We start from the raw sequence: 10,530 nt of genomic DNA on the forward strand, positions 1-10,530 counted from the left end.
GAATTAACTCATCATTCAAATGCCATCTGGTCAATTATGCTGACTGCCAAATAAAATACACGTTCTGATTTGGTAATACCTTTTCACGTAACTTTTCAAAATTAGGTTTGATGGTATAGCCTATTATAGATTGATTTATTTTATTGATTTTATTTGATGTATTTCCTTGTGTTGCTAAATGCCTAAATTGTAAATTGTATATAGAGTACTGAATTGCTATAATGGTGGTTGAAACACTTTGCTTGAAAGGGTGATTTAATTTAATCAATTCATTGCATTTTTCATGAAAATAAATGGTGGTCTTTACTGAGAACGCTGCAATGCAGTGACTGCATCTTCAAAGAGGTATCGATTTATTATACATCATCATGAGAGTACAGTAATTGTATTTGCAAATGGTTGAGTAGAAGGCAAAGAGAAATATAAGCAATACACTATAGCCCATATCGTACGGCATACTATGGCACGCCGTTTTTCATCATTTTTGAGGATTTGAAAAAAATGAAAAAATGAAAAAAACGATGGGTTATAGCCCATGTTTTTTGAAATTTTGAAAAAAAAAGTTAGCCTCGTTTCTCATCATTTCGGACCATGGGCTATAGCCCATATCGTACGGCATACTATAGCGCGCCGTTTTTCATCATTTTTGAGGATTTGAAAAAAATGACGAAATGACAAAAACGATGGGTTATAGCCCATGTTTTTTGAAATTTTGAAAAAAAAAAGTTAGCCTCGTTTCTCATCATTTTGGACCATGGGCTATAGCCCATATCGTACGGCATACTATAGCGCGCCGTTTTTCATCATTTTTGAGGATTTGAAAAAAATGACGAAATGACAAAAATGATGCTGTACGATATGGGCTATAGCCCATGGTCCAAAATGATGAGAAACGAGGCTAACTGTTTTTTTCAAAATTTCAAAAAACATGGGCTATAACCCATCGTTTTTGTCATTTCGTCATTTTTTTCAAATCCTCAAAAATGATGAAAAACGGCGCGCTATAGTATGCCGTACGATATGGGCTATAGCCCATGGTCCAAAATGATGAGAAACAAGGCTAACTTTTTTTTTCAAAATTTAAAAAAACATGGGCTATAACCCATCGTTTTTGTCATTTCGTCATTTTTTTAAAATCCTCAAAAATGATGAAAAACGGCGCGCTATAGTATGCCGTACGATATGGGCTATAGCCCATGGTCCAAAATGATGAGAAACGAGGCTAACTTTTTTTTTCAAAATTTCAAAAAACATGGGCTATAACCCATCGTTTTTGTCATTTCGTCATTTTTTTCAAATCCTCAAAAATGATGAAAAACGGCGCGCTATAGTATGCCGTACGATATGGGCTATAGCCCATGGTCCAAAATGATGAGAAACGAGGCTAACTTTTTTTTTCAAAATTAAAAAAAACATGGGCTATAACCCATCGTTTTTGTCATTTCGTCATTTTTTTCAAATCCTCAAAAATGATGAAAAACGGCGCGCTATAGTATGCCGTACGATATGGGCTATAGCCCATGGTCCAAAATGATGAGAAACGAGGCTAACTTTTTTTTTCAAATTTAAAAAAACATGGGCTATAACCCATCGTTTTTGTCATTTCGTCATTTTTTTCAAATCCTCAAAAATGATGAAAAACGGCGCGCTATAGTATGCCGTACGATATGGGCTATAGCCCATGGTCCAAAATGATGAGAAACGAGGCTAACTTTTTTTTTCAAAATTTCAAAAAACATGGGCTATAACCCATCGTTTTTGTCATTTCGTCATTTTTTTCAAATCCTCAAAAATGATGAAAAACGGCGCGCTATAGTATGCCGTACGATATGGGCTATAGCCCATGGTCCAAAATGATGAGAAACGAGACTAACTTTTTTTTTCAAAATTTCAAAAAACATGGGCTATAACCCATCGTTTTTGTCATTTCGTCATTTTTTTCAAATCCTCAAAAATGATGAAAAACAGCGCGCTATAGTATGCCGTACGATATGGGCTATAGCCCATGGTCCAAAATGATGAGAAACGAGGCTAACTTTTTTTTTCAAAATTTCAAAAAACATGGGCTATAACCCATCGTTTTTGTCATTTCGTCATTTTTTTCAAATCCTCAAAAATGATGAAAAACGGCGCGCTATAGTATGCCGTACGATATGGGCTATAGCCCATGGTCCAAAATGATGAGAAACGAGACTAACTTTTTTTTTCAAAATTTCAAAAAACATGGGCTATAACCCATCGTTTTTGTCATTTCGTCATTTTTTTCAAATCCTCAAAAATGATGAAAAACAGCGCGCTATAGTATGCCGTACGATATGGGCTATAGCCCATGGTCCAAAATGATGAGAAACGAGGCTAACCTTTTTTTTCAAAATTTAAAAAAACATGGGCTATAACCCATCGTTTTTGTCATTTCGTCATTTTTTTCAAATCCTCAAAAATGATGAAAAACGGCGCGCTATAGTATGCCGTACGATATGGGCTATAGCCCATGGTCCAAAATGATGAGAAACGAGGCTAACTTTTTTTTTCAAATTTAAAAAAACATGGGCTATAACCCATCGTTTTTGTCATTTCGTCATTTTTTTCAAATCCTCAAAAATGATGAAAAACGGCACGCTATAGTATGCCGTACGATATGGGCTATAGCCCATGGTCCAAAATGATGAGAAACGAGGCTAACTTTTTTTTTCAAAATTTCAAAAAACATGGGCTATAACCCATCGTTTTTGTCATTTCGTCATTTTTTTCAAATCCTCAAAAATGATGAAAAACGGCGCGCTATAGTATGCCGTACGATATGGGCTATAGCCCATCGTCCAAAATGATGAGAAACGAGGCTAACTTTTTTTTTCAAATTTTCAAAAAACATGGGCTATAACCCATCGTTTTTGTCATTTCGTCATTTTTTTCAAATCCTCAAAAATGTTGAAAAACGGCGCGCTATAGTATGCCGTACGATATGGGCTATAGCCCATGGTCCAAAATGATGAGAAACGAGGCTAACTTTTCTTTTCAAAATTTAAAAAAACATGGGCTATAACCCATCATTTTTGTCATTTCGTCATTTTTTTCAAATCCTCAAAAATGATGAAAAACGGCGCGCTATAGTATGCCGTACAATATGGGCTATAGCCCATGGTCCAAAATGATGAGAAACGAGGCTAACTTTTTTTTTCAAAATTTCAAAAAACATGGGCTATAACCCATCGTTTTTGTCATTTCGTCATTTTTTTCAAATCCTCAAAAATGATGAAAAACGGCGCGCTATAGTATGCCGTACGATATGGGCTATAGCCCATGGTCCAAAATGATGAGAAACGAGGCTAACTTTTTTTTTCAAAATTAAAAAAAACATGGGCTATAACCCATCGTTTTTGTCATTTCGTCATTTTTTTCAAATCCTCAAAAATGATGAAAAACGGCGCGCTATAGTATGCCGTACGATATGGGCTATAGCCCATGGTCCAAAATGATGAGAAACGAGGCTAACTTTTTTTTTCAAATTTTAAAAAAACATGGGCTATAACCCATCGTTTTTGTCATTTCGTCATTTTTTTCAAATCCTCAAAAATGATGAAAAACGGCGCGCTATAGTATGCCGTACGATATGGGCTATAGCCCATGGTCCAAAATGATGAGAAACGAGGCTAACTTTTTTTTTCAAATTTTCAAAAAACATGGGCTATAACCCATCGTTTTTGTCATTTCGTCATTTTTTTCAAATCCTCAAAAATGATGAAAAACGGCGCGCTATAGTATGCCGTACGATATGGGCTATAGCCCATGGTCCAAAATGATGAGAAACGAGGCTAACTTTTTTTTTCAAATTTAAAAAAACATGGGCTATAACCCATCGTTTTTGTCATTTCGTCATTTTTTTCAAATCCTCAAAAATGATGAAAAACGGCGCGCTATAGTATGCCGTACGATATGGGCTATAGCCCATGGTCCAAAATGATGAGAAACGAGGCTAACTTTTTTTTTCAAAATTTAAAAAAACATGGGCTATAACCCATCGTTTTTGTCATTTCGTCATTTTTTTCAAATCCTCAAAAATGATGAAAAACGGCGCGCTATAGTATGCCGTACGATATGGGCTATAGCCCATGGTCCAAAATGATGAGAAACGAGGCTAACTTTTTTTTTCAAAATTTAAAAAAACATGGGCTATAACCCATCGTTTTTGTCATTTCGTCATTTTTTTCAAATCCTCAAAAATGATGAAAAACGGCGCGCTATAGTATGCCGTACGATATGGGCTATAGCCCATGGTCCAAAATGATGAGAAACGAGGCTAACTTTTTTTTTCAAATTTTCAAAAAACATGGGCTATAACCCATCGTTTTTGTCATTTCGTCATTTTTTTCAAATCCTCAAAAATGATGAAAAATGGCGCGCTATAGTATGCCGTACGATATGGGCTATAGCCCATGGTCCAAAATGATGAGAAACGAGGCTAACTTTTTTTTTCAAAATTTAAAAAAACATGGGCTATAACCCATCGTTTTTGTCATTTCGTCATTTTTTTCAAATCCTCAAAAATGATGAAAAACGGCGCGCTATAGTATGCCGTACGATATGGGCTATAGCCCATGGTCCAAAATGATGAGAAACGAGGCTAACTTTTTTTTTCAAAATTTCAAAAAACATGGGCTATAACCCATCGTTTTTGTCATTTCGTAATTTTTTTCAAATCCTCAAAAATGATGAAAAACGGCGCGCTATAGTATGCCGTACGATATGGGCTATAGCCCATGGTCCAAAATGATGAGAAACGAGGCTAACTTTTTTTTCCAAAATTTAAAAAAACATGGGCTATAACCCATCGTTTTTGTCATTTCGTCATTTTTTTCAAATCCTCAAAAATGATGAAAAACGGCGCGCTATAGTATGCCGTACGATATGGGCTATAGCCCATGGTCCAAAATGATGAGAAACGAGGCTAACTTTTTTTTTCAAATTAAAAAAAACATGGGCTATAACCCATCGTTTTTGTCATTTCGTCATTTTTTTCAAATCCTCAAAAATGATGAAAAACGGCGCGCTATAGTATGCCGTACGATATGGGCTATAGCCCATGGTCCAAAATGATGAGAAACGAGGCTAACTTTTTTTTTCAAATTAAAAAAAACATGGGCTATAACCCATCGTTTTTGTCATTTCGTCATTTTTTTCAAATCCTCAAAAATGATGAAAAACGGCACGCTATAGTATGCCGTACGATATGGGCTATAGCCCATGGTCCAAAATGATGAGAAACGAGGCTAACTTTTTTTTTCAAATTTTCAAAAAACATGGGCTATAACCCATCGTTTTTGTCATTTCGTCATTTTTTTCAAATCCTCAAAAATGATGAAAAACGGCGCGCTATAGTATGGCGTACGATATGGGCTATAGCCCATGGTCCAAAATGATGAGAAACGAGGCTAACTTTTTTTTTCAAATTTTCAAAAAACATGGGCTATAACCCATCGTTTTTGTCATTTCGTCATTTTTTTCAAATCCTCAAAAATGATGAAAAACGGCGCGCTATAGTATGCCGTACGATATGGGCTATAGCCCATGGTCCAAAATGATGAGAAACGAGGCTAACTTTTTTTTTAAATAAAAAAAAACATGGGCTATAACCCATCGTTTTTGTCATTTCGTCATTTTTTTCAAATCCTCAAAAATTATGAAAAACGGCGCGCTATAGTATGCCGTACGATATGGGCTATAGCCCATGGTCCAAACTGATGAGAAACGAGGCTAACTTTTTTTTTCAAATTTTCAAAAAACATGGGCTATAACCCATCGTTTTTGTCATTTCGTCATTTTTTTCAAATCCTCAAAAATGATGAAAAACGGCGCGCTATAGTATGCCGTACGATATGGGCTATAGCCCATGGTCCAAAATGATGAGAAACGAGGCTAACTTTTTTTTTCAAAATTTAAAAAAACATGGGCTATAACCCATCGTTTTTGTCATTTCGTCATTTTTTTCAAATCCTCAAAAAGGATGAAAAACGGCGCGCTATAGTATGCCGTACGATATGGGCTATAGCCCATGGTCCAAAATGATGAGAAACGAGGCTAACTTTTTTTTTCAAAATTTAAAAAAACATGGGCTATAACCCATCGTTTTTGTCATTTCGTCATTTTTTTCAAATCCTCAAAAATGATGAAAAACGGCGCGCTATAGTATGCCGTACGATATGGGCTATAGCCCATGGTCCAAAATGATGAGAAACGAGGCTAACTTTTTTTTTCAAAATTTAAAAAAACATGGGCTATAACCCATCGTTTTTGTCATTTCGTCATTTTTTTCAAATCCTCAAAAATGATGAAAAACGGCGCGCTATAGTATGCCGTACGATATGGGCTATAGCCCATGGTCCAAAATGATGAGAAACGAGGCTAACTTTTTTTTTCAATTTTTCAAAAAACATGGGCTATAACCCATCGTTTTTGTCATTTCGTCATTTTTTTCAAATCCTCAAAAATGATGAAAAACGGCGCGCTATAGTATGCCGTACGATATGGGCTATAGCCCATGGTCCAAAATGATGAGAAACGAGGCTAACTTTTTTTTTCAAAATTTAAAAAAACATGGGCTATAACCCATCGTTTTTGTCATTTCGTCATTTTTTTCAAATCCTCAAAAAGGATGAAAAACGGCGCGCTATAGTATGCCGTACGATATGGGCTATAGCCCATGGTCCAAAATGATGAGAAACGAGGCTAACTTTTTTTTTCAAAATTTAAAAAAACATGGGCTATAACCCATCGTTTTTGTCATTTCGTCATTTTTTTCAAATCCTCAAAAATGATGAAAAACGGCGCGCTATAGTATGCCGTACGATATGGGCTATAGCCCATGGTCCAAAATGATGAGAAACGAGGCTAACTTTTTTTTTCAAAATTTAAAAAAACATGGGCTATAACCCATCGTTTTTGTCATTTCGTCATTTTTTTCAAATCCTCAAAAATGATGAAAAACGGCGCGCTATAGTATGCCGTACGATATGGGCTATAGCCCATGGTCCAAAATGATGAGAAACGAGGCTAACTTTTTTTTTCAATTTTTCAAAAAACATGGGCTATAACCCATCGTTTTTGTCATTTCGTCATTTTTTTCAAATCCTCAAAAATGATGAAAAACGGCGCGCTATAGTATGCCGTACGATATGGGCTATAGCCCATGGTCCAAAATGATGAGAAACGAGGCTAACTTTTTTTTTCAAAATTAAAAAAAACATGGGCTATAACCCATCGTTTTTGTCATTTCGTCATTTTTTTCAAATCCTCAAAAATGATGAAAAACGGCGCGCTATAGTATGCCGTACGATATGGGCTATAGCCCATGGTCCAAAATGATGAGAAACGAGGCTAACTTTTTTTTTCAAAATTTCAAAAAACATGGGCTATAACCCATCGTTTTTGTCATTTCGTCATTTTTTTCAAATCCTCAAAAATGATGAAAAACGGCGCGCTATAGTATGCCGTACGATATGGGCTATAGCCCATGGTCCAAAATGATGAGAAACGAGGCTAACTTTTTTTTTCAAAATTTCAAAAAACATGGGCTATAACCCATCGTTTTTGTCATTTCGTCATTTTTTTCAAATCCTCAAAAATGATGAAAAACGGCACGCTATAGTATGCCGTACGATATGGGCTATAGCCCATGGTCCAAAATGATGAGAAACGAGGCTAACTTTTTTTTTCAAAATTTCAAAAAACATGGGCTATAACCCATCGTTTTTGTCATTTCGTAATTTTTTTCAAATCCTCAAAAATGATGAAAAACGGCGCGCTATAGTATGCCGTACGATATGGGCTATAGCCCATGGTCCAAAATGATGAGAAACGAGGCTAACTTTTTTTTTCAAATTTTCAAAAAACATGGGCTATAACCCATCGTTTTTGTCATTTCGTCATTTTTTTCAAATCCTCAAAAATGATGAAAAACGGCGCGCTATAGTATGCCGTACGATATGGGCTATAGCCCATGGTCCAAAATGATGAGAAACGAGGCTAACTTTTTTTTTCAAAATTTAAAAAAACATGGGCTATAACCCATCGTTTTTGTCATTTCGTCATTTTTTTCAAATCCTCAAAAATGATGAAAAACGGCGCGCTATAGTATGCCGTACGATATGGGCTATAGCCCATGGTCCAAAATGATGAGAAACGAGGCTAACTTTTTTTTTCAAATTTTCAAAAAACATGGGCTATAACCCATCGTTTTTGTCATTTCGTCATTTTTTTCAAATCCTCAAAAATGATGAAAAACGGCGCGCTATAGTATGCCGTACGATATGGGCTATAGCCCATGGTCCAAAATGATGAGAAACGAGGCTAACTTTTTTTTTCAAAATTTCAAAAAACATGGGCTATAACCCATCGTTTTTGTCATTTCGTCATTTTTTTCAAATCCTCAAAAATGATGAAAAACGGCGCGCTATAGTATGCCGTACGATATGGGCTATAGCCCATGGTCCAAAATGATGAGAAACGAGGCTAACTTTTTTTTTCAAAATTTCAAAAAACATGGGCTATAACCCATCGTTTTTGTCATTTCGTCATTTTTTTCAAATCCTCAAAAATGATGAAAAACGGCGCGCTATAGTATGCCGTACGATATGGGCTATAGCCCATGGTCCAAAATGATGAGAAACGAGGCTAACTTTTTTTTTCAAAATTTCAAAAAACATGGGCTATAACCCATCGTTTTTGTCATTTCGTCATTTTTTTCAAATCCTCAAAAATGTTGAAAAACGGCGCGCTATAGTATGCCGTACGATATGGGCTATAGCCCATGGTCCAAAATGATGAGAAACGAGGCTAACTTTTTTTTCCAAAATTTAAAAAAACATGGGCTATAACCCATCGTTTTTGTCATTTCGTCATTTTTTTCAAATCCTCAAAAATGATGAAAAACGGCGCGCTATAGTATGCCGTACGATATGGGCTATAGCCCATGGTCCAAAATGATGAGAAACGAGGCTAACTTTTTTTTTCAAATTTTCAAAAAACATGGGCTATAACCCATCGTTTTTGTCATTTCGTCATTTTTTTCAAATCCTCAAAAATGATGAAAAACGGCGCGCTATAGTATGCCGTACGATATGGGCTATAGCCCATGGTCCAAAATGATGAGAAACGAGGCTAACTTCTTTTTTTCAAAATTTCAAAAAACATGGGCTATAACCCATCGTTTTTGTCATTTCGTCATTTTTTTCAAATCCTCAAAAATGATGAAAAACGGCGCGCTATAGTATGCCGTACGATATGGGCTATAGCCCATGGTCCAAAATGATGAGAAACGAGGCTAACTTTTATTTTCAAAATTTAAAAAAACATGGGCTATAACCCATCGTTTTTGTCATTTCGTAATTTTTTTCAAATCCTCAAAAATGATGAAAAACGGCGCGCTATAGTATGCCGTACGATATGGGCTATAGCCCATGGTCCAAAATGATGAGAAACGAGGCTAACTTTTTTTTTCAAATTTTCAAAAAACATGGGCTATAACCCATCGTTTTTGTCATTTCGTCATTTTTTTCAAATCCTCAAAAATGATGAAAAACGGCGCGCTATAGTATGCCGTACGATATGGGCTATAGCCCATGGTCCAAAATGATGAGAAACGAGGCTAACTTTTTTTTTCAAATTTTCAAAAAACATGGGCTATAACCCATCGTTTTTGTCATTTCGTCATTTTTTTCAAATCCTCAAAAATGATGAAAAACGGCGCGCTATAGTATGCCGTACGATATGGGCTATAGCCCATGGTCCAAAATGATGAGAAACGAGGCTAACTTTTTTTTTCAAAATTTCAAAAAACATGGGCTATAACCCATCGTTTTTGTCATTTCGTCATTTTTTTCAAATCCTCAAAAATGATGAAAAACGGCGCGCTATAGTATGCCGTACGATATGGGCTATAGCCCATGGTCCAAAATGATGAGAAACGAGGCTAACTTTTTTTTTCAAATTTTCAAAAAACATGGGCTATAACCCATCGTTTTTGTCATTTCGTCATTTTTTTCAAATCCTCAAAAATGTTGAAAAACGGCGCGCTATAGTATGCCGTACGATATGGGCTATAGCCCATGGTCCAAAATGATGAGAAACGAGGCTAACTTTTTTTTTCAAATTTTCAAAAAACATGGGCTATAACCCATCGTTTTTGTCATTTCGTCATTTTTTTCAAATCCTCAAAAATGATGAAAAACGGCGCGCTATAGTATGCCGTACGATATGGGCTATAGCCCATGGTCCAAAATGATGAGAAACGAGGCTAACTTTTTTTTTCAAAATTTCAAAAAACATGGGCTATAACCCATCGTTTTTGTCATTTCGTCATTTTTTTCAAATCCTCAAAAATGATGAAAAACGGCGCGCTATAGTATGCCGTACGATATGGGCTATAGCCCATGGTCCAAAATGATGAGAAACGAGGCTAACTTTTTTTTTCAAAATTTCAAAAAACATGGGCTATAACCCATCGTTTTTGTCATTTCGTCATTTTTTTCAAATCCT

Source organism: Protomyctophum bolini, assembly GCF_963924005.1.
Source record: "Protomyctophum bolini genome assembly, chromosome: 8".
NCBI lineage: Eukaryota > Metazoa > Chordata > Actinopteri > Myctophiformes > Myctophidae > Protomyctophum > Protomyctophum bolini.